The following is a 25,980-nucleotide window of genomic DNA, read 5'->3' as shown; positions in this document are numbered from 1 at the left end:
ATAAAGTGTCGGCTGCTTTAAGTCCTCTTTGCGCCGGGCTTGGCACGCAGCCCCAGCCCCAGCCCCAGCCCCAGCCCCGGCTCCGGCTCCGGCTCTCCGGGCTAGCCAGCCAGCCTCCGTCGACCACTTGGCCATGGCTTTTATAGGGCGACATAAAACGCAAAGTTGTCGCCGTGTCGCAAACGCAATTCTTTACACACCGAGCTTTCAGCCGTTTTCTTTTGAGCATTTTAAACATCTATGTTTTTTTTTTTTGCTCTGGCCTTTGCGTGCTTCCTGTTTTGTACGCGTTTTCTAGATTACTTTTATAAGTGAATTTGTTGCGGTTTTCCGCAAAATTTACAAGTACGTGAGAAAATTAGAGCTTAGCTTGTTGCTGGGTTGGGCGCCTCTCTCGCATATCCTGAGCCGCTTGTTGCTTTCCGTCTTGGCCTCATTCCCTCTCCACTTTCGCTCTCACGCTCACTTCCTGTCTGTGTTTAATGTGACTCTTCAGTTTTGTTTAAGTTCCACGCTGCGTATGCTTAATTTGCTTAAACACTCGCGCATTATGTATACGCCTAGTTGCAGCGAATTGGCGTGCAAAATGCGCAAAGCGTACGCCAACCAAAAGCAAATTAGCAAGTTCTGCCAATTTAATGCCAGCTCCGGCAGCTAGACGCGCTTTCCTTATACACAGGGCAGCTACATATGCATGTAGATATATATATACTATATATACATATAGGTACACTTTTGTGCTTAACGCGCTGATGACATGAAAATAAATTCGATGTCTGACTTGAAAATAAAGTTTCATTCTCGCTTTTCCCTCTCGCTCGCGCTCCCTCTCTCTCTCTCTCTCTCTCTTGCCTTATTACCCTGCTATCTCTGTCTCTCGCTAGCGCCAGACCAAGTTTTTGGTCTCTGCCCAACCCGCTGTGCCGCTCTGTGCGGCTCATTCTTTTACTTGGCCATGTCTGTGGGTGCGCGTGCGGTTAGTCTGTATTTGCAGAATTGTTAGTTTCACGCTTTGTTTGTTGAGATTAGCTGGCAGCCGCACCCCCCCCCCCCCTGCCTGCCACCACCCTCTGACCACCCTTCTGACAGCCATACGCTGTGCTTTTGGTAACGCACAAAATAAAAGTGTGCAACTTACTTTACTTTATTTGCGGCAACTTATGCCGTGCCACGTCGCTACACTTGTTTTACGATGCTCTATGAGGGAAACGAAGGGCTTAACGAACTGTTCATGCAGCTTGTCAGCTGACAGAAACCAGCCAGGAGGCTTTAAGCCATAAAGCGTGCTTTTAAATTGATATTCATTCTAAACAAATATGAAATTTAAATTTCTTTTTGATTATTACCAACTATTTGAAATATTTGATAACGGTTTTCATGATTTTGCAATAATTTAGAGCGTATTTAATATTCGTTTTACTGCATTTGAAGCCATTTTACACTCGGTTTATTGGCTTTGTTTTTGTAGTTGTTTTTTCTGTTGCGCAAAGTTTGCACGTGAAAATTGCGTTCGCAGCTCCTTCTGTATGCGTGTGTGTTTGTGTGTGTGTGTGTGTGTGTGTGTGTGTGTGCGTCTGTGTGAGCTCCTGCGGCGAAAATTCGCTGGCGTGTGGAAAATTGATGCTGCTACTGAAGTTTTTGGCTTTTTGAACTGACAGCTGCGATTTTTATGCGTCGCCCTCAACGAAACTAGAAAAATAATTGTAATTGTGAATTGTGAGCACTCCCCAAACGCCTAGCCTTTGTTCTGGCTTCAAATCCTAAACGCCAAACTTTAACCAGGATTTAATATGCTCAGTTACTCAGCTTTGTGGCATGTTGAGCACCTGCTGTATTCGCTGCGAGTCATTCAAGCTGAAGCTTGGCTTTCAATTTTTTAAATGAATGCTAAATTATTGTTGGACAGCAGTCAGCTGCTTAAGCATTCAGAGAATCTGAATTGAAATTTATAAATGTAAAATTTTATTTGAGTAAATATCATTTATTACTTCAGCATAACTTATGAGTATTAAAAACCGTCTATTTCTATTTTTATTCTATTATTCTGCTCCCAATTTAATTAGATTTATATAAATATATTATCGCGCACAATGCAGTCGCTCACTCAAATATGCATTACGTTAAGTAATTTTATAAATTATCATTAATTTTTTAGCATGAAAAACTGAACAGTTTATGTGGCAGCAAACATGAAGGACGGCAGCCCAGCCGAAGACACACATGGTTGCGCTCGTTCACGCTTGTCTCTCCTCTCGCTCTCTTCTCTCGCCCACTCTCTATCTCTCTTGCTCTTTCCGTGTCTAGCTGAGCATAGTCATAGTTAATTCACATGGCTGTGCCGGCTCTGGCTTATTATCGATTGCATTTCCAGCCAAATGGCCCGCAATGAGGTACAACGCTCTCACAGGACGCGGGCCACGTGTGCCATGTAATTTACAAGCGTATAATATCCTGTCAGTGCAGGCAGCCAGAAAAAGACGGAGAGCTGGAGGGTGGGAGAGAAACGCTTCCTCACTTAATTAGCCAGCGAGTTTATTTATTATTCACTGGCACCGCCTGCCAGCCTAATGAATCACAAGTTTCCTTCTATTTTTTCGTTTTTGTTTTAGTGGATATTTTAATTTTTAATTAGCATGCAAAGCAACGGCAACAAAAATAAACGACCTTGTGCGAGTAGTTCACAAGTATTTTGTTGTAATTGTGGCTTTTGTTCAACGTGCCCAACTGGCGACATGCGTCACAGGTGCAACGAGGCCACATGCTACATGCCACACACACACACACACACACACACACGTATAATAGGAAAAATGTGTTAAGCATATTAAAAGGATTCGCACACACATCATTTAACCAGTCACAGGACACCCAGACTTTCGCTCACCAGATCATTACTCAGGCATCTTTGTAATATTAGCCAAGGTCTTCCCTTCAACAACCGCAAAATGACAGTTTACAACGTTTGGGCCACAACACCCCTCCCCCTCCCCTCTCCCCTCTCCCCTCTCCCTATTTGGTTGCCAGACGAGCTTCATCAGCGCTGATGATGATGATTATAGAGCTTCCATTTGTTTTTCGTTTGCGACTCGGGGATACTTAACATGTTTTTGTGGTTCTTTTGCCGTTCAAGTTGGCTGCATTTTAGTCAGTTTTCTGCACGATTTAATTTCCCTGCCGCCGGCTTAAGGTGTGCAGCTCATTTTGGGGCTACATTGGTTAATCTCCATGTTAACAATTTTGGTCTAGAAATTTGGCTTTTTTACTAACTAAAAACAAGAGAAAATGGCTATCTTTATGGCATGCTGAAGATTAAATACGCTTGTAGGCATGTGACGTGCTTTTAGAAGTGCTTTCATACTTTCATTTTCGATCGATAACATATCATATAGTAGCCCGATTTGATACAGTTTGCGTGTGGTAGAAGAGAGTGAGGAGAATGTCAGAAGGTCAACATACATACATTGATACAATTCTTTCATTAACGCTGTTGCTTGCATATGAATACACTGAAAAAGCGCTTAAATACATATACAAAGATACATAAAGAAGTATATACTTATGTATAGATATCTAAAACAGTCCGATGTTGATAACATTTTGCTCATATGTAAGACTTGTAAATGAAAAGTTTGATCAGAATAACTACAAATACAAGAAAGTTTATCATACAAAATCTTAATTTTTCACAGATCGTTCCTATATGATATAGTCATTCGATCAATTTAGAATGTGTATGGCCAATGGAACAAAAGTGCGTTCTATATTTCGTGACAAAATTATAACTCCCTTTACTAGGGTGTAAGACGGAATAGTCAGATGGACAGCTCACAAGATCAAGAATAAATACGCCCCATAGAATAAAAGCCATCTTCTTCTATGCGTTGCACACTTCGTGACAAAATTATAATACCCTTTACAAGCGTATACGCACCACCTCAACCAGAAAGTCCCAGTTGATTGGCCAACTCTAGCGTGGTCCAAACTGACCCACGGAACAGGTTTGTCGCCCACTCAAAAATCAACGTGACGCTTCGCTTTGCTGCGCTGCGTTGCGTTCGCAGCCGGCAAATTGCATTACCAAAATAATAAATCAATAATATTTTTTATTGCTTTAAATGGCATTATTGACAGTTGGCGTTGTTGCCGACGCCGCCGCCGTCGCCGTTGTCAATGTCTGTCTGTCGAATTTATGACATAATTCAATTCATTTCTTTAAATTCATTTTGCAACAAATTGCAAAGAGCAGCAAATGCTTTGCGGCCCAAAATGATTTTTATATTGAGCTCGGCGACGCGCAATTGTTGAGGGCTCCACATTGTACGATTCAAGTGATTTTCGCATCATTGGCAGCCGCTTTTACAGGTATTATTAACCAAAGCATTTGAGTCCCAACCCAAAAAGAAAATAGAGTACAAGTCGAAGCAGTAATTCCGAGAAATGAACTCTTCACAAAATTACAAAATCTAACATTTATTTGGCAACGTTTGGTAGTAAGAAAAACTAAAAGGTCTAAACTAACGAGAAAGTAAGGATATCATTTTTCCATACGAGAACGTCCTTTTCGACAGATCGTTCCTATGGCAGCTATATGATATAGTAGTCCGATGTTGCATATATATCAACATATAGCAAAAAAGACAGAAGGACAGACGGACATGGCTATATCGACTCGGCTATGGATACTGATCTAGAATATATATACTTTATGGGATCGAAATGTCTCCTCCCATTTCATAACAAAATTATATAACTCTACACAACTGTATAATAAAAGAGTCAAAAGAAATACTGCGATTCCAGCATTTAAATTCGCCCCAAAATCGTCAAATTTGTTAACTGGATTAAACATTCGCTCTTAAATATATTTACTAAACATTTTCTTATTGTACCTTGTGCAAATTAAAGGCGAAATCAACTTTGGGAACACACACAAACACGCGCGGCGACGAGAGTTACCAAGCGTTTGTATAGCCTTAAATCCGGTCGCCAGGTTGACGTCAGGTGTGCTCAACTAACATTCTTTTTTTATTTCGTCTCGTTTTGTTAATTTTATTTGCATGTTTTTTATGCCATTTTATTTATTTCTTCATATGTACATATTGTACATTTGTGCGAGTACAGCTGCCAGTTATCGTTTACCTGGCTGGCGTCTTCGCTTTTTTTTCCTGCTTGCTATAAATTTTTGACAACATTGAATGGCGGCCGTCGTGCAGCACGTGATTGAAACGAGGCTGGCACACACACACCCAACCACACACACACACACACACACACACACACACACACACGCAACCACACACATCAGTGGTAACAGACACCGTCAGGCAACATCAGCAGCAGCAGCAGCTGCAATTCAACTAAAACGACAGACACAAGAAAAGCCCCCCAAATAAAGTTGCCCGTGGGCATACATATCCACACACATACACACATACACACACACACACATGCTTACACTCACATGCTTTGAAAAATAGGCAATGTGCGGAAATTTTGATTTTTCGCCTGAGTTGGCAACGCGTCGGCCGCTGGCAGTCAGACAGTTAAGTAGTTTAAGTCAAGCTCCCCACACACACACACACATGCACACACACACACACGCTCATACATCGAATTCAAATTAACTGGTGCATACTTTTAGGGGCGCCCCAAAACGCTGCTACGTGCCGCAGCTCAGGCGTACAAATTCTGCCGTAAACGCGCGCGCGTTTTGCAGTCAAGTCAATTTATAACTCGACGTGTGCTTTATACAATTTCTACATTCCGTCATTAACTCGAGAAATGTTTAGCATTGCCGCGCTGAATAATTATAAAAAACGCTGCAGTCGTAAAATGCCAAAGAGAATGGCAACAATCACAGATGAGAAATTAAATTTTTGACTAAGATATGTAGGCAATTGCGTGGTATGTGTAAGAAGGTAATAATAAAAAAAAAATACATATATACTTATATATATATATATGAATAAAATCTATGCATGAAAATATTTAGGCTTTAATTATAAATATAAAAAATGGATTGTTATATGAAAAAAAAAACGAATATTTAATTAATATATAATATATTAATTTAAATATCACCATCCTTTTAAAAATGATTTAAAATAATATAAATTAAATTAATATAAATTAAGATGTATTTATTGATAAAGAAAACAAATTAAAAGAACTATTTAAAAGCAATTAAGAGTGCTCTAGTCGGAAGTGCACATACACAGAGCACGGTAAAATATACAGTCGCAATTTCAATTCAATTTGTGTGTGTATGTGTGCACATGTATACGGGACACGTGGCTTGCCAAGCTGATCATACGTTTTATTTAATAACTTCTCTGCTTCTTAACCGATCTTGCTGAAATTTTCAGCATTATATCTTATGGAGCTGTAGAATATTCGTATATTCTCAAAGATATAGGTGATAATATATTTTTTTTAAATACCTTTTTGCATTGAAGCTTTTACTTAAAGTTTTTACTTCCCTGACTTTTCTACAAATACTTATCCTATTGCTATTTATATTTTCCTTCACAGCTTTTTCAGTTTCGATTTGCTTTCAATTCCAATGACACGTGCATGATGAGCACGCATTAAATATAAATAACATAAAGAATACAATCAACCAGAACTATTAACACCTAAACGCAGGCCTCGCAATGGCATAAATCAAAATATGGATACATAAAACATTTATGCCTGAACGCGCCCCCAGCGCCTGCCACGCACACACACACACACACACATGCCACACGAGTGTGGCAGCCACAACAATGGCCTTAGCAGTAATATCGCATATTGTTAAATAAAAATGACCTCCCATTTGTATGCCACAGAAAAGCGGAAATGTCTAACACTAAATGTGGAAAAGTGCGGGGAAAGGGGGAAAATGCCAAGCAACTGGTTGGCAATTTGTTTGTTTTGTTGTTGGCCTCCCCCCGAAAAAACTGATGAGAAAAATAAATGCGTGGCGCTGCCAAGTGCCGATATAAAAGGCCAAAGTATAAGTTTTCCCTTCCACCCATTACAAGGCTCGCCCCGCAGCCGTTTATATGTGTACACGCACAACACATGTGCAAACAAATTAAAAGTTGGACATAAAAAAATAATCAACAACAACAACAACAACAGCAAGAACAGCCAAAAAGCGACGTAAAATTGATATAGAGAAGAAAAAAAGAAGCCCTGAGACAAAGGCCACAAAAAAGGCTGGGGCATGCGGCTTAAGAGCCAACACTTGAGTGGCAGCCCACACAACATGAAACAGACAACAACAACATGAAGAACCACAACAACAAATGTCGAGCAATTCTGTGCGCATTAAAAGCAACTTCCAAGTCATTAACCCGTTTATGGCGCTTAACTTGGCTAAGACTCGGCCAAGCCGACAGTTGGCCACAATAAAGCGGCAATAAAACGCCCCACACACACGCACACACACTCACACACGCACACACACTCATTCACGCTTCTGGTCTCTGGCTAACGTAAAGCGTTTAACGGCTCATTTATTGCGCGCTCTCAAATTTTTCTGCTGTTGGCCAGCACGAAATGGCATAAAATGTTATTAAAAATCGACGGCAAGCTCATTTTCTTACGAGCACACGCCATTATATGGTTAATCCTTAACCGGCCAGGCCTCCAAAAAAAAAAGTATGAGCCCTGCATGGAACAGGCATCATTGCCAATTAAATTGATAAAGCGCAGCAGGGGCAAACGGAAGCGGAAGCATGGCAAAGACGCTTGCCACAAAGTCGTTGATACATTTTTATGGCCTCGCATGAGGCTTAAATTCCGCTTTACATTTTTCGGCTCCACGCACATGCAGATGAGGCTGAAGATTTCATTTTATACGAAAGCCACAAAGATAAACGCAATTCGATAAGGCTCAAACCAAAAGACAGTCAAAAAGAGATTCAAAAGTTCAAAAAGATTTCGTTTCTTTAACTTTTGAGCTACACACATGCGCCACATACGATATTTTAATATATCCATAACATGGGCTTAGTCTCTGCATATATGTGTATATATCTATCGATTTGCCAATATTTATTTCGACTACCTCTGTGCTGTGCCCTCGGCATCACAGTCTGAGAGAACCATGTGGTTCCAGCGCCTGGCAACAAAAATACAAGAGCTTTTCGCACTCTCCTTCAGCATGCTGCGGCACAGTGGAGGAAATTAACTTAACTGAACTTATCTATTTTATATATACTATATATTTATTAAATGTTCATATTTTTCAAAATAATTATTTTATTATTATTTTTTTATATATATCATATGTATATTTTTATTTTAATTTTTGTTCATCCTATTCATTCATTCATTCTTTAAACAAATTTTATTTGTGTTGAAACTAAATTGAATATTGAAAATAAAACTTGCTTGGCTTTTGCCTAATTCATTTGGTTTAGTAAGTATATATATTTTTTTAATTTTCAATTAAAAATATTCATGTAAAAAAATCGATTTTCAGCCCACTGTGCGATGTCAGTGACTGCCTGGTTGTGTTGCTTGGTTGCGCTTATGCCAAACGTCTGGCCCAATGCGGCTTAGTGTTGGCCAACACTGGCACACACACAACCACCACACACACACACGCCTACTGAGACATGGCCCAATCCACACGACGCACTCATATTATGCTAATATTATCCCTTGTCACTGTTTTGTGGGTTAAGGACAGTTTTATGCATCCACACACACGCCACACACACTCGCCAAACACACACACGCGCGCTCATAAACTTCTCACGCATGTGCTACGCTTGGACAGTTGCGTTAGTTGTGCATGTGCTTGTGTGTGTTTGTTTGTGTGTGTGTGCGTGTGTGTGCGCATGTTAAATAAGCGTAATGCCGCCATTATTGGACGCATTACAAACAAAATGAAAGTGTGCACACACCGAGCCTACTACAATGTGTGCTTGTGTGGGTGCGCATGTGTGTGCATGTGTGTGTTAGACATGTGCCTTACGCCCTTTATGCATTTCGCAGACCGCACATATTGTCGCCAGCTGGCGCCGAACTTGGTCAACTGTGGCCTGATTTGAGCTTCAAATTCAGCAGCATAAAGTACACCAGCTGCGACTAATTATGAACCACATCAGCATGCAAGACGAGTGGATTATAATTAATAAACATATTATCCCAAGCAATTGACAATTGCTAAGTTAACTTAGGACAAAAAAGTCTGCTACGGTTAAAGACCCTCAACTAATATCTTGTTAATATTCTAAATCATTCATCAAATTAAAAGAATCGCAACGAAATAATTTCTTATTTTCTGTTCGCTGCGCGCATATCTAGAAACCTATAAAATAAATAAATGAAATTGCCCAAAGCTGGTCTTTATCTCAGCCAAAAAATGCAAATGAAGAGGGGAGAGACGGGAGCATCTAATCTGGGTCGTTGCCCAAGCCACAATTACCGGCATCAAGCATCGATTTTCGTACGCACAGCTAAAAGACAATTTCCTTAAACGTGAAGAAGGACAAAAGATGCCCGGAATGCTCGACAGAGGCAAGGTCTAAGAAGTCGCTGCCACATTTGTCTGCAACAAAAACTTTCAACTTGCACTAAACAATCGACGAAATCATGAAGCCAAAAACTAGTTGCCGACGTGCCAGTTGCCAAAGAGCAAAAGCCCCAGCCCCACAACTTGAGCCTGATTGAGCCTTGATTCTGGCGGGAGGCGTTTCCTTCGCCTTGGCACTTCGATTTGGGTTGTTAAATTTATTACAAATACTTTCATGTGTAAGTATTATCGATTTGCAAATATATTTTAGAGCTATGGCACATAGGATGTGGAGCCGGGCCCACGGAAAATGAATGTGCGCAGTGGAGCGCAGCAAAGCAGCGTCTGTCACATTATGGAGACATCAAGCACACAAGCGGGACTCGTATATATATTTGGCCGATTAAAATTGGTCGACAAATGCAGCAGGCCACACCGCAACTGTAAACTAGGGAGGCCCAAGGACTCCTCACTGGACACGATTCAGGGCATATAACATGAAATTTTCTATCAATTTGCTGCGGTAGTTGGGGATCGGTGCGGAAAAATTGCGGTGTCAGTAACTACGGCACAGACAAGCAAAAAAACACAAAAACAAAATAGCAAGAAGAATGGCTAACTGCAGCACGCCGAAGATTAAATACTCTTCGCAGATATGGAAAATAGAAGAAGTGAAGCTCGTGAAATGGGACGCAGTCGTGCAACGTACGACTCAAGTCGAAAAGTACAGAAACAACTTCAAATTAAAACTAAAGACTTAGACTATATAGTTGCTAAATAGTTTGGATTAGATTAGATTATACGAGGAAGAAAATATTCCAAGCAGAATACTCTGTTGTTCTTGCTGTAATCATCACCAAGATATATTGAAAAACAAAAAAGTTTATTTCTGTGTCGATTCTTATTCTTTCTATAAAGCTATTTGATAGAGAATTCCGATACTAATAGAAATTATGCTTTTATGTCAGAAGCATGACAAAACTCGTAACTGGCAAGGCTTGTTAAGATATATATATATAGATATATAGATATATATAGGATGGCAGACATCTTTCATGCCTTACACATAGCGTGACAAATTTATAATGCCCTTTTTAAGGGTATACAAATATTGGCTTATGCAACGGGCAAAATAAATTTAAGTATAAATCATAATTTAGGCAAATCTCTGGAGATGAGCTCTCAACGTCCACTGGCTGCGGCAATGCGGGCTCTGCCTTTGCTTCCGCCCGCCTTCAAAGTGCGCTTCCTTCTTCTTCATTTCTTTTTTTTTTTGGGTTTACCAGCAGGTATTATACACGTATATATGTATGTATAATCCCTCAAAGCAAAACAAAACACAAGCATTTGGGACGACTTCAGTTGCTATGTGTGTGTGTGTTGGGTGTGTGTGTGTGTGTTTGAGGCATGTCTTAGACGAGCCACAATTTATGCGCTTCGTCGCCTTTCGTCTACGCCAACTGATATGCTGCCTCTGCGCTGAGGACGAGCCCGCCCGCCCCGCCCCGCCTCATGTTCAATTTATTTTGCGCATAACAAAAAATATCTGCGCAAATTTTTTGGTTTGGCTTTTCAATGTAAATTTATTGCGCTACGCATAGTTGAAGCTTTATGTGGAGTCGCAGCCAGAGATTGTCAGTCAGCCATGATCCAAATCGGCGCCTGACAGACAAAGTCAAGCTGTTCATCAGAAATCGGGGCCAACTTACTTTTATTGTTACCTCAAAATCTCATTGCAGTTGCTTATAAATTTAGTTGCTGATTTGCCTTTTGTCGTTGCTTTGTTCCAGCAATTTACATAAAATATTTGCGCAAAAATGTTGCCTACTGTGCGGCGCAGGGCATGGCATGGAATGGAACTAGTGCGGCGCAGGGCATGGCATGGAATGGAACTAATTTGTGCTTGTCAGGCAGGCGACGTCAATTGCCAAAGCACTTGACAAGTAATTTGCGGTGGCTGCTGCAGCTGCTAAGCAACAGAAAACAATGCCAGCGCTTACATTTTTCCACAGCATTCTCCCTAACAGACTCCCAAATGATTGAAACACACATTTTCCTATTTATTTCTGGCTTTGCCGCTGCCGCGCTGCGGGCGGTATTTTACAGCCAAAGTTCGGCATTCGTGTATTTTATTCGCGTGAATTTTTTTTGGCTCTAACAAAACCCACACACACATGTCAGAACATTTAAGATTTATACTTTTTTCGGCACTTTTTTTTAACCATTGGCATAAACACACACACACACAGCATGCATATTGTGGCATGCAACGTTTTTCATGGTTAGCTGCATATGAGAGTGTATTTTTAGTTTTTTAGTTGTCAGGCCTGGCCGGGCGCGGCAGGTGCAAATGGAGCTCAATTGAAAAACACTTTGAATGCCAACCAATGCGGGAACTAAAGAATTTCATGGAATTAGCTGCCAAAAAAAGAGAATTTCTATTTAACTTGGCTTTGGTGTCAAATGTGCATGACACATGTTATTTGTATTATATAAAATATGCCAAATAAAATGTAAAACTAGCTTGTTTAAGTCCAGCTCGCTTAAGCCGACCCGTTGACATTTGCCATGAATGCAATTTACAGCCCAGTTTTGCCGCGACTTTGCACATTTAAAGCAACAGTTTTAGCCAACGGCCCTGCCCAAATGTGCATCACAGGCCCAAGTAAGCATAAAAATACACAAATTATGAACGAAAACAACAAAAATAAATCTGCAAAAGGCTGCAACCGACTGCGTGATACTCCTTGACAGTGCAATGAAAGCTTAGAAGGGGCCAAAACTATTAAGATATATATCGATTTTTATAGCTTAAGATTTGGTTAGTCAAGATCTTAGACTGTGAAGATCGTAGCCATATAATCTTTACAGCTTAACTGACTCGGGTGTAAGTGCAGTGTTCCAAGCATGTTCCAAGCCGCAAATCTCTGCCTCCAAAAAGTCCAACAGAAATAAAGGCCGCACCAAGCCAATATACTCTCCTCTCTGCACTTTCTGAACGAGTATATCAGAACGCCTTTAAAACAAACAATGGCCAAGCGGAAATTAAGAACAAAACAAAAAAGTAGCGCTAAAAAAAGCTGGCAACAGCAACAACAATAAGGTGACCTTTTATTGTTACCTTGGCCGCGGCGTTCTTAGTTTTTTCATGCGCTCTTTTTTATATAAATTATGCAAAAGTATTTTTGCCTGAATGTGAAAGGTTGGCACACACACACACACACATACACACACACACACATGCACATGCACATGGACACATTCACAGCACAAGCGAATTTTCCGCACAATAAAATTGTTCACACTTTTCATGCGCCCAGCTTGATGGGGGGAGGGTAGCAAGAAAATTCTCGCCAAGTGCGTGTGAAACTAGAAGCGAGGCATGTGTGACAGGGCCCAGCTATACATGGATATGTAACATATATTTTTTATATACCAGCATCGGCGCTCGGCGCTTTAATTAAAAGCACTTCAAAAGCTGCTTCGATTAAACGAAAAGTGCAGCTGACGGGCCAGGGCAAGGCTCGACTTTAAGCCGAATGTGTTGGCTGAGTTGGGCGTCGGTTGGCCTCGTCTGCTGTGTCACTGGCGAAAAGGATAAGCAAATATGCCACAACAGCGTCAAACAACATCAAAGCCTTTTCCCTGGCTGCATATTAAAAACTGTGTCTGCCATATGGGCGAGTCGGGCCTGCAAAATCTCATAAATTGCAGCTTTCGGAATTTGTGGAGCAACTTGAATATGCATCGTAAGCGAATAGATTAATTAGTATGCATAAAGTCGCCTTTCTGGTTAAATATTTAAAAACTCTAAAGCCAGGCAGAGAGCCCATCTATTCACGCCAAATCCTCGCACGCGAACTCTTCTAAGCCCGTGTCTGTGCACAGATCCGCAACTAAGCCTGAGACTTGAAACCTTTTACACATTTTACAGTACCTTGGACGACTGCCACGACATTCAATCTTTGCCTGGGCACTGAGCACGTAGCAAATCTTTCGCATTTGCTGCTGCAGCTCGCAACTCGCACTCGGAGGGCGCAGCAAAGTATGCTACGAAAAATGGCACAGCTAATGTGAAAAAGCAGACATTGGAAATGTCAGCAGGTGACACACACAGACAGACAGACTTAGAATGTTGCGCAGCCCGAAGGCTGCCATGGTATGGCACACTCAAGGCATTTGTCTGCCAGCTGCCAGCTGCAAGCGGCATATCGTGCCATAAATGTCAGCGCATTGTTGCAGCTGCACTCAGTACTCTTGCACACTTGCAACGCGCTGGCATGCCACACAGCTCGCTGGCTGGCTGCCTGGCCGCCTGGCTGACAATAAGGCGTTGGAGTCTGCTTTTCTGTTGCAGTCTGAAGACGATTTTTCTGCTGCTTTGATTTTGAATAGCTCACTTAGACACTTAATAAATGTCAGCAGATGCTCGAGCGCGAGCTAATGCTATGCAAATTTAAATTGCCATCTAAATGGCACTTAAAGCTGCCCGACATGAGTGCCAGCAAGTTTTATTTTATCTCGCTGCCAGATTATATCATTATGCATGGCATCAAATAAGTCACAGCAAATCGGTGGCTCCTCCAACAATGACATAACAACATAGCTACATAAAATACCCTGTAAAAAGTTGTAGGTGGTAGATAATAGTAGAGATTTACTTTATATAAATAAATTAAATTAAATATTTATAAATTAATGTAATGTCGTTAAAGTATTATATGCTCATAAGAGATATTTATGGAGTATTGACTGGTAATACCCTGTATTTAGTTACTCTGTAAATAGTAGCCAAAAGATCTTAGGTCTTAGCTTCAGCTATCTACAGCGTATTTAATACCGCATCAAATTTCACACACAAAACAAAAAGCTACCCATTAGACTGATTTTTATAGGGTATATGGCAGCTCATTTGCCATGAGCATGTATTCTATTAACAAGTCTTAGGGCTAGTCACATGTAAATTTTATTTATTGACTCGCCTGGCAGCTCGAGAAGTCTCTCCACACACACACACACACACGCACGCTATTTATGTACAATTTTTGGTAGCTTATGACTTTCACTTAGCTTTCACTTGGCTAACACACACACACACACGCTCTCGCACACACACGCTCAGCTGCCGCTAGGTGTGTGGTAATTGTATTAAATTTCAATAAAACGTGCGTCAAACCTTATGAAACGCGAAACGCTGACAGTTGACTTGAATTGTGGCCTATGGACACAATTATAATTTAACGTTTACGCAATACCCTGTAAAGGCGACACACAACTTTCGTGGCTTAGGCAGCCCAAAACCCTTTTTATAGCGTTTTGGGCTAAAAGTTTGCTTTGCTTATTTTTTATTGTTTTTTGGCTACACATTGCAATTTGGTTGGTAATAAATTTGTTGCTGGCAAGACAGGAAAATGGAAGGCAAAGCGCAAAAGGAAAATATTTAAATTTTGTTGATCGCAGAGCTTGGGCAACATGCAGGCAACAGTAAAAAATCTGCTTAAATGTACTTCCGTCATAAAAAGAACGGTAATGCAGAGCAGAGCCATGCTTGTGGCGGCTGCGTGTGTGTGTGTGTGTGTGTGTGGGTGTGTGTGTTTGTGTTGGTGACTCACGTAACCCGGCGAGCAAGAAAAACCTTTTTATAAATGCTGCCGCGCGGCTTCCGCCAAATAATAAAACAAAAAAAAACACACAACAAGCAACCGACAACCGACAACCAAAAGCAACGAACAGTTCGCTCAAAGGCAGCCGACATTGAATACCCTTAGTTTAAAGCGAGGCAAGCGAACAACAAAAATTTTAATTAATAATTTTAGGGCACAAAATAACACACACACACACGCACACACACACACACAGAGGCAGCAAGTCAATTACAGCGAAGCTCTGCAGCGACATTTTGTTTTTTTGATCTGATTTAATTACATTTTTGCACGCTCCCCAATTTATGTACATGAATTGTTAAATATTTATTTACATTTTATTAACAATTCTTTTTGTATGCTTATAAAATTTATTTCGAATTTATTTACCGTAAGAATTTATGTGTAAGCCGCTGTAGATGTCAAAAATTAATGCAATACTGCGCCATAAAATATACAAATAAATTTGACTATTAAAATATTCGAAAATCTTTCAGCCCGTATTACTACGATAAAAATTAAAACCACTTTGCAAGTCAAAGCCAGATTGGGCTAGTGCTCGACTAACAGTTACCCTGTAGCCAAATTGAAGCGTTGAACCAGCCAGCGAGAAGTTGCTGGCCCAAATCAAGAAGAAATTTTCAATGCTAATGATTGTTTCTTCAATTTCTTATTATCATAAGCAAATCAAGTTTATTTTTAAAAAATACGATCTTTATTTCAAAAACTCTCGAATACACGACTTTTCCGTTTCGCTTAAAATAACTGTTGAAATTTTCCTTTTTGTCTGCTTGGGGAAATTTATATCAAAAGTCGAAAACCACTTTTTCTATATGCAAGACCAATTGTTAGATTTTTCAACAGCATTTCTCTGAATTCCCAACCAAATTTCACTTGATTTCGCATTGTTTGCTTTTCAATTAAATCAATTTTTATATATATTTATTTACCTTAGTTTTCTGTTGGCTTGACTCTAAGTATTGCAGTCCGCGTCCTTGTTGCATTCATCGCGTGCCTCGTGCTCGCGCGCAGTCTATTGTTGCACGTTCATTAGGGCTTGTGCCACACGCTGTACTTTATTGTATTTGTATTGTATTTGGTTTGTTATAATTCGTATGGATGCGCTCAAACACACACACACACACACCTCACACTCACACACACATCAATTAACCTAGTTGCGAACACGACAACAATCGCAGAAACAGTTCAAGAATGAGCCAAGTTAATTTTCTTGGAATTTCTCGTGCTTTGTTTTTCTTCTTTATATTATTTTCTTTTTTCCTTTCTTTTTTTTTGGAATGCTGTAGCCAAGTGTATTTCTTCTACCTCAGCACACACGCACGCAAAAAATACGCAGACACATACGGCAGCACATGCTCTTAACACTTTAACCGGCTTTTTGCTACTTGCGCCAAAATCCAATAAACGCGAATTGTCCGACAACAAGAACGGGAAAATTGAGAACGACAAATATTACACATACGCCGCGTGGCCGCTGCAAACGTCCAGCACGCACGAGTGTCAACAACGAACTGAACTGAACGGAACTGAACTGAACAGAAATGGCCAAAATCGCATTTGCCACATTCTGGCTGTTCGTCTGGCGCTTGCAGCGGCGCATGCGTCACATTTGCTCAATGAAAAGCTTCGTGGCAAGCATTTCAAGCCAACTTAATACCGAAAACGAAGGGCGACAACAATAACAAAGGACAAAAACGAAGCGTTGCACGCTGCCAATGGGCACTTTTCGGAGTGCTCCGTTGCCGTGTTGCTCGTTGTTGTTGCTTGTTGTTGGTTGTTGTTGTCGTTGTCAGCGGCAACATAATCATTGGCGCGTGTTGCTCACTTGTAGGCAGACAGGCAGCCAGGCAGACGACGCCAAACAAAAACAAAAGCCTTTTACAAATCGCGCAACGTCATGTCAACGAGACAATCAGACAAATGCCACAGTTCCCGCTCGACGTCCCGCTCTCTGACCGGTCCGATGCCCCACTCCTCCACTTCCTCCTCCTCCATCTCCTCAAGCTGTGTCAATTGTCTGGAGGGCTTAACTTTTTTTTTGTTTAATTTCCTTTATCAACAAGAAGAAGGCAAACGAGCGTTGTAGCTGCTGCTGGTTGTGCGTGGGCGTGTGTGTGTGTGCATGTGTGTGTGTGTTTGTGTGTGCCGCTCAAAGTGTGTCTCGTTATCCCTTCAATTGTCATTGGCTTGTTGCGCCTCCCGCCTTATCGCATGCATGTCGAACAAGACGGGCAGGTAAAGCTATTGTAATCGCCAGTTAATGTTAATTTGACAAGCTCAGCCAGTTGATTTTATTCCACGTTTCCACTTTCATCTCGTACCGCTCCAGCAAAATTGAGACCACTTTGCAAGTCAAAGCCAGATTCCGCTAGTTGAGTTAGTGCTCGACTAGTAGTTACCCTGTGACCAGCTTCATGCGGCTGCCTAAATGTGAGCGCGAAGTCGCCAGCTCAAACCCAGCAGCAATTTTCAATTCTTATCAATGTTAATTTTATTTCTCATTATCCTTAAGAAGGGGGAGCCCAATTCAATAAAATAAAAAGCCAAGAAAACAAAGAGCTGGGTGGCTTTCTTAGCCAAGTCTGAACTTGGCGTATTTTCAGACTCAGTTTCTTTCAGTATACTTATAAGTCAACTTTGTCTCCGATTTTATGGAGGCAGCTACCTTTTTAGCTCTGGTACCCATTCCAGTTCCAGGCTCTAAATATACTGATAGTTATGGCCAGCTTTATGTGGGCAACTGATTTACAAACCAGCAAACGGTAAGTCGCCGGCTCAAACCCAAAACCGATTTACAATTCTTTTGATTTTTTATTAAATTTCTTATTATTCATAAAAAGAAGAACAAAAATTAGTGTTTAAAAAACAAAACCAGAAAAATAAAGAGTCTGAAGTTGGCGCAGTTTAAGATATTTTCTACTAGTACTTTGTCTCCGATTCAATGGAGGCAACTACCTATATATCCTTGGCGCTCAATCAACTGGCAGGCTCTTAATACACTGATAGTCATGGCCAGCTCAATGGGGGCAACTGATTTACAAATTAAATTGCTTAGTCGTGCATTTCAATTATATTTATTGAGGCACAGCGATGCGTGGCATGCCACAAAATGCATCGCCCTTTGCTGCAATATGCAATATCTATGCCAATTTACTGCACTCATCAGCAACTTTACTTAACCAAATTAAATGGGGCTTACACACACACAGAGAAATACAAAAGCCGAGTCGAGTTAAGTCCAGGCCGGGCTGTAAGTACCCGGGTTCAGGCTGTGAGTCGCATGCAAATACTTTGCGGTCTTTTGTACACAACATTGTGGTTATCAGCTTGTTGGCAAACAAAATAAATTATGCAAAAATTCACAAAAACACACACACACACACAAACACAGAGCCACTTGTTGGAAATTCATTTGCCGTGTTGACACAATACAACATATTTGTTATTATGGTTTTTTTAATGCGTTATTTATTATGAAAATCTGCTAGCTCAGAATTTCATTTTCATTTCAACTTTGCCGAAATAAGAAACCAAAATACAACACAAAATTCACAATCTGCAAATCTTATAAATAAATATTACGAGTAGTCGCCGGCAACCGCAGCGACCCACTCTTTGGTAGTTGGCCCTGCTTCTGGGTAAGCCGTGGACATGCTTTTTAATCCCTTTTAAATTGATATTGTAATTGGTTTTCGTGTGTAGTTATGAATTTCAATATGTCAACCGGGCTTTACCCGAAAAACTTTCTATATATACATATAAATTATTGTGTGTGTGTGTGTGAATTTGCGTAAAAGCGTTTGTGTGCTATTGAATTATTGTATTAGAGCTGTTGATGTTGAACAAATTGTTTCGTTTACATTCAGATTAAACAGTTGGATTCAAAATAATTTGTGGCCAGCAGCAAAACGGATGCGAATCAAGCGATTGAGCTGTGATCTATTGAGATTGGAGGTTAGGTCGAAAATTATAAAAAGTAGCTTTTAATACAATATACAAATTGCTCTTGAACCTTACTTTGTTTGTCAAGGCTGCCGTTCGGGTTTGAGCTGAGCTGGCTCGGACCCGCTGGTTCAAACCTACGGCAAGAACTTCAATCTTTTCTTCAATTGAAAGCCTAACTAAACTATATTTATTTATTCACTTAAAAGCCTTTGAGGGAGAGTCAGCCCCAAAGCACAAATTGGCCCCAAACATTTATCAAATCATATTTGATAGACGCCAATTTAGGGTGGAAATCAAATTTAGCCCGCAATTTGTTTATGCAATATGCGATATTGCAATATTTTCAGCACAACGGGCAATTGTAAATTAAAGTTTAGATTTTTTTATTAATATTTTGCAAGTATACCACATCAAACATGAACCAAACCAAGGTTATATATTTAGTTTGAGTTTGCGGCCCTGACGTAATGGGATTTAAATTAGATGTCTGCTTATCAAATATATCTCTACAAATTTCCAATTCAAAATAAGATTGTTTTATTAAAATTAAAAAAATATATGAGGAGATTTTAGCTTAACCAGCTTCACACAGCAAACCTAAAAACAGGGAGTCAAATCATGAACCAAGAACCGAACCTGGGATATATTTATTTTGAGTTTGCAGCCCTGGAATGTTGGGACGTAATGGGATTAAAACCATAAAATAAACACCGAAGAACACCTCAATCCGGTATAAAATTCTCTACAGAATTAAACAAAGCACAAACTTGTACAACTGTCTTTCTGAGCTAAAATATAGCAAAACACCTTTTATCACAAAACAAAGCTCATAAAATCCAAGCAAAAACTTTTCAGTTTATAAATACCATGCATTAAATTAATAGAACAAAAATAAAAAGTGCCATAAATTATAGAAAATAGCTTAACGCGCATAAATATGCCAGTTGAAGGCGGCGCATACAAAGGCGAGTTAAATAAATAATTCGCTTGCACTAAAACTGTTCGCACCTAATTTAATGCTCCGCTTAACTAATTATAATAGAGCGAAGGTCCGGAGTGCCTTAAACTTTTGCCCGGCCTGGGCCAAAGTGACTGACAAAAATCTCTTGATTGCACTTTGGGGACACATTTTGAGGTGCGAATTTTACAGGCAGGCAGCTAAACAAAAGCCGAAAGACGTTCACGCACTTGGACACACCCATTTGGCTGGCCTTTAGTTACAGTTCGGGCTCTGCGTGTCTTATAAAGCACCTGCTTAACCCTTAATGCCAAAGAAGAGCGCTGTGGCAATAAAAATAAATCCCTATTCAAGGTGCGCAGGCACCTTTGGGTAGCACCGAAAGAACTGCAGCGGGCAGCAGATTATGTATTTACAGCCAGATAACTCCCATTGTCGTAATGGCAAAGTTTTTGTTACATTGCTGTTGTTGTTGTTGTTGTTGTAATAAGGTAACAGCCTAGATGATTGCTAGCAACTGTTGCCGCCAGCAGACCCCAGACCGCCCTGACCCCTGACCCCCCCCCCCTGACCCCCCTGGTGCTGACCCTCGCGTGTGGGCAAACTTTATGCTGTGTCAGCTTAGTTTGCTCAAGACGAGCTCGAGACCTGTGCGAATGTGTATCTGTGTGTATGTGTCTGCCTGTCTGTCTGTGTGTGTGTGCGCCATTTTGTGTATCTGCATAATAAACAGTGCCAAAATTATTGATGCCCGCATTTTGGGCACGTCCACGTCAGCAGCAGGTAAATGGCTAATGGCAAAAGGGACCGACGATTCCCATTGTTAGCTCAGCTTCGAAGGTTGAAGCCAAAGTTGGCTAAATCAAACATTTTGAGAAAATAACACGAATATAATGCAGTACATTCAACAAAGAAAGTCGAAATAAAGTTATGCTCTGAGAAAAATATACAATTTAAATTTAAATATAAAATTAAATTTAAATGTTATGCTCATCACAGGACATACTTTTAATCCGCAGATAAAAGAGGGCTTAGAAATGTGGTGAGTAAATTAGAGAACTCATTTCGATTATATTTCTCTTTTTTTGGCTGCATGTGCTTAAAAAGCGATATCAATTCCCTAAGCCTTAAAGTCATGGCTAAAGCTAAACAAATAACTAAATAACCAAAAACATATTTAAATGTTTATACCCTAAGCCCATTGAAAATGGATAAAAGGGGTATAATGGTTTTGTGCAAGTTTATGTAACAGGCAGATTTATGATCAGCATGCTGACTTGAAATTTGGAATGTCTTCCCAGTGCCCGCGCTTCTAATAATCGATAGCTTGCCCCGTTTCCAAGCAATCGATGAAAATCGATGTCGGAATCCTGCTTTTAAAGCAAATCTCTTAAGGTTTAAAGAGCTATATTAATCAAATTTGCCATGAAGCTTCGAGAATAATTTATACAGATCATTACACCCAGAACCCATTGAAAATGGGTAAAAGGGGTATTATGTATTTGTGCAAATGTATGTAACAGGCAGAAGAAAGCATCTCCGACCCCATAAAGAATATACATTCTTGATCAGCATCAATAGCCGAGTCGATCTAGTTATGTCCATCTGTCCGTCCGTATGTATGAACGCGAGGATCTCAGAGCCTATAAGAACTAGATACTTGAAATTTTAGCTGTAGGTCCTCCTAGTCCCCGCGCAGATCGAGTTTGTTTCCGATATTCGATAACTTGCCCCGTGTTCAAGCTATCGATAAAAATCGATATCGAAATAATAATAATATAACAATAATATGAGCTTAAACCACCAACTTGGCAAGTAGCTTCTAGAATAGTATATATATATATCAAGTATCTTTCATTTTATACCTATCGCCTGTTGGAAGAAGAGGGTTCAGGGTATCCCCTAGTCGGGAGCTCCCGACTAGAACCTCTTACTTGTTTTTTAGCTATAGGCAGTCATCGCACCCACCCCAAATGTATTATACGAAATAAAGTAATCAACTGAAACTACCAAGAACCACAATTTTAAAGCAATTGAGAATATTTGAATATCCTATAGCACAATAAGATCTACAGTTGAAAATTGCATCAAGATCGGTTAAGAAACACAGAAGTTATTACAGAAAACGTGGGAGAATTTCTGTACACATGAACACACACAGACATCCATGCGCTTCTTTAAATTTAAACAATTAAACTAGATTATTATTGCACAAATTAAATGACCAAAATACTTAGAGAATTTATTGTGAACAGCCTTTTCTCTTTGATTATGCCTCAAAAGCAATTGCAATTGCACTTGGCTTTATAATACAGGCCATGGTCATGTCTAGAGAAGTCAACTGAAATTTCATTAGTTTCTTGAATTCACCTTCAAAATGTCATGAGCTTAACTCCACAAACACTGCTGCCCCCCTGCCCACCAATCCTTATGAAATAGTCAGAGTAGATGCAACTGCTCTTGCACAATTTCAATGCCAGGCTGTCAGCCTCCTGCTGCTGCTGCTGCTGGAAAATGTATGTAGTTTGCTTAAAATATTAAATACGCCGTTTGTTAATATGCCGTATGTGTTACATAATACAGCACATGACATCCTGTCTGTGTGTCTCTGTGTCTGTCTGTCTGGGTGCGGCTTTTTGCTCCTGGCGTGCAGTCAAAAATGTCACAGTCCCTGACGATGCTGCCACATCAGCTTTGCCACAGCTCTGCCACAGCTCTGCCCCAGCTCTGCCCCATATCTGGTGCCCCCTGCCACCGCATCAACAGCCTTCTTTGGGCGCGTTTTGAGCGCAAAATATTATTTAATGCCGCCTGACAGTTGATGTGAAGCAATATCGTTTACATTGCATTACATATCTCACACAGGTCGTGGGGTGGTTGGATGGGTGGTTGGGTGGTTGGGTGGTTTGGGGAGTGGTTGGGTGGTTGGGTGTAGGCCTGTTTTGTTAGTTGCTGAAACGGGCACTCAGACAAATTGCCATTAGTCACAGCCTGAACTAAAGCCCCGCAACAACATTTTCGGCCAGATACGTTAAAAAACAATCTGTTTATTTACCAACATGTTTAACATGTTTATATTGTGTTGTTGATGATCTTTAATTAAATTGCAGAAATATTCTTGTCAATTAACATACAGAGCCACCATTTCGTTGACCTAATCAAGCGGACCAAGCCAAAAGAAACTTAATAAAATATTTATTTCTGTAGTCAATGCACTTTTATATATTCATATTTAATTATTTATTTTTTTTAAATAATTTTTTTCACTTCTTTTTCGAATAGTTTTTTTCACTTCTTTTAAATAAATTGAATATTTGAGCGTATGCAATATTCTTGAAACAAATGCAAATACCAATTTTCTGCTGGCTCTTTGCGGCTGCAAAAACAATTTTTTTTCTTTCTGCTTTATCAATTTTTATGTCTTTATTTTATGCAATTTCGATTAACTGCGGAAAAAACCAATTGGTAACTGCTTTAGCTGCAAAAGGTATACGGCAATTATTTATATATATGTATATTGCTTGCCAACCGAATGATTTTTATTTTATCATTTTTCATTTTGTGTTCGGTTGACAGCAATAAAAAGAAGAAAAAAATTTCAATAAACTCACGGCTCACTTAATTGAATACAAAATGCCGCTCAAACAGAAGATAATTGACAAATTTGCGCATTGAGCAATGCAAATGATGTACATCAATCGAATGATAAGAAAAAATAAAAATATATATATTTGAAATACTTGGGGCATAGCTCGTGTCCAGCTCTCAGTTGCTTTAACACATATTCTTTTTGTATTATATTATGTAAATATTTATTTGAGTGCACAACAATTCAGACAAACACACACACACACACACACACACGGCTTATTATTTTTATTGGTAGTAAATAAATAGCATAGGATGTTGAAAGCGGTTAAGAGCAAGACCAGACGCAATAAATATAAATAAAATGATAGAGGAAGAGAAAGCTAAAGTAAACTTGGTCTGGCGTACGTGAACAAATACAATTAATTATATAAATATATATACATACAGACATACATATATACATATAATGGCATTATGTAACACTTCGCCTACCATCAAAGCATGAAGACCTGCAAGGCCTACTAGAAATCATGAGAATCGCAGAGAAGGGAACAAGAATAAATAAATTTGTACCTCAGCTAAAAGTAAACTTGGTTTGCACTTGTTATGCAAGATACATTTGGACATACTATATACATACATACATATATACACTTACATTCCCACAAGCGACACACATGCAAGAGATTTTAAATATAAACAATTTATGATAACCACATAAATAAAGCTAATTTTAAGAGCTGGTAAATGAAATGTGTTATCAATTACATCTCTATAAAAGCCAAGCAATTAATCATAGTCATTAGGTGTGCAAATATATATATATATATAATTAAAAATGTAAATAAAGCACGATTAATATACACGAAATGTATTTAATAAGCGCTTTATAAACAATGCACACAATTGCAGCAATTACATGTGTGTTCAATATGTTTAAACAATTTGTTCAATTAAAAGCATTTTCAAAAAACTTCAACAAGCAACAGCAACAATTTTTTTCACCCAACAAGAAACTAAATAAAAACCAGATAAATGGCAACTTACAAAAAAATACTCACCCTGTACTATTTTATTTTTTTTGTTAGTTTTGGTATACACTACCCTTTAATTGTGCAGCGCGGAATCAATGGAGCGGTGGGAAGCGCATTGGCCTGTCCATGCAGATTGAATAAAATTTCACGCTGAAAATCACATTGTTCGGCAGGGAAACAATTCCGTGCCGGAAGATAGCAAAAACAAATCTGTATGCAAAAGGCCAAAAAAGAAACGCATAGCAAAACAAATGCTGGAGACGAGCATGCTCGGCTGAGAGATACTCCGTTTAATGTAAAATTTTAGCAGCAGCACTTTTTATACCCTGAACCCATTGAAAATGGGTAAAATGGGTATAATGTATTTGTGCAAATGTATGTAACAGGCAGAAGGAAGCATCTCTGACCCCATAAGGTATATATATTCTTGATCAGCATCAATAGCCGAGCCGATCTAGCCATGTCCGTCTGTCTGTCTGTCCGTCCGTCCGTATGTATGAACGCAAGGATCTCAGAACCTATAAGAGCTAGAGAAATTTCGGCTGTAGGTCCTCCTAGTCCCCGCGCAGATCGAGTTTGTTTCCGATATTCGATAACTTGCCCCGTTTCCAAGTAATCGATAAAAATCGATATCGAACTCCTGTTTTTTGAACAATTTCGGCAAATAATATAAGCTAGAGTCACCAAAATTGACATGTAGCTTCTAGAATAGTATATACATATACATATATCAAGTATTTCTATCGCCTGTCGGAAGAAGAGGGTTCAGGGTATCCCCTAGTCGGGCGCTCCCGACTAGATCCTCTTACTTGTTTACTATTATCATTTCTGAAATCTTGGCATCGGAATACTTCAAAATATAAATACTTCGGTACTTACTTGTCGAGCAGATCCTTTATCCACTTTTGTTGTTAATGGGTATTAAATGGGAAACGGCAGCCACTGCTGATGTTGCCTGTCGTTGTTGTTGTTCATTTTTGGCTGTTGCATGTTGATTTTTCGCCGTTGCTTTTACCATTGTCCTTTCTTTTTTTTTTGTTTGTTGCACGCGTTTGAACATTCATGCCACTGATTGCCGCCACGCATAAAAAGTTCAACAAACACGGCTATAAAGAGCTACTCTTAGAGTCGATCAAGTGATACCCTGTAAGCTAAGCGAGTAGGCTACAATCAATCAATCTGATGCCCATATAATGTCCTACTTGTTTCACTTGAAAGCCGATATGCACAGCTAGTACATAGACTACACAATACCCTGTATGCAAATCTAGATTC

At 39.7% G+C, this 25,980-nt stretch overlaps 1 protein-coding gene across 1 annotated transcript in view; it reads right to left on the bottom strand.

Moving 5' to 3' along the window:
* Positions 1 to 16,445, bottom strand: part of Ccn — a 52,217-nt gene extending 35,772 nt beyond the window's left edge. Inside the window, exon 1 of the mRNA XM_064685192.1 lies at positions 16,104 to 16,445. The gene's annotated coding sequence lies outside the window, so the exon portion shown is untranslated. The remainder of the gene's footprint in view (positions 1 to 16,103) is intronic.
* Between the last annotated feature and the right edge of the window lie 9,535 nt (positions 16,446 to 25,980).

The sequence above is a fragment of the Drosophila montana genome, unplaced genomic scaffold (assembly GCF_035044405.1).
Source record: "Drosophila montana isolate Dmon_TW-CO22-7 unplaced genomic scaffold, ASM3504440v1 contig_3029_1, whole genome shotgun sequence".
NCBI classification, from domain to species: domain Eukaryota; kingdom Metazoa; phylum Arthropoda; class Insecta; order Diptera; family Drosophilidae; genus Drosophila; species Drosophila montana.
Note: the sequence above shows the minus strand (reverse complement) of the source record. Positions and strands in the feature narration are given on the sequence as shown.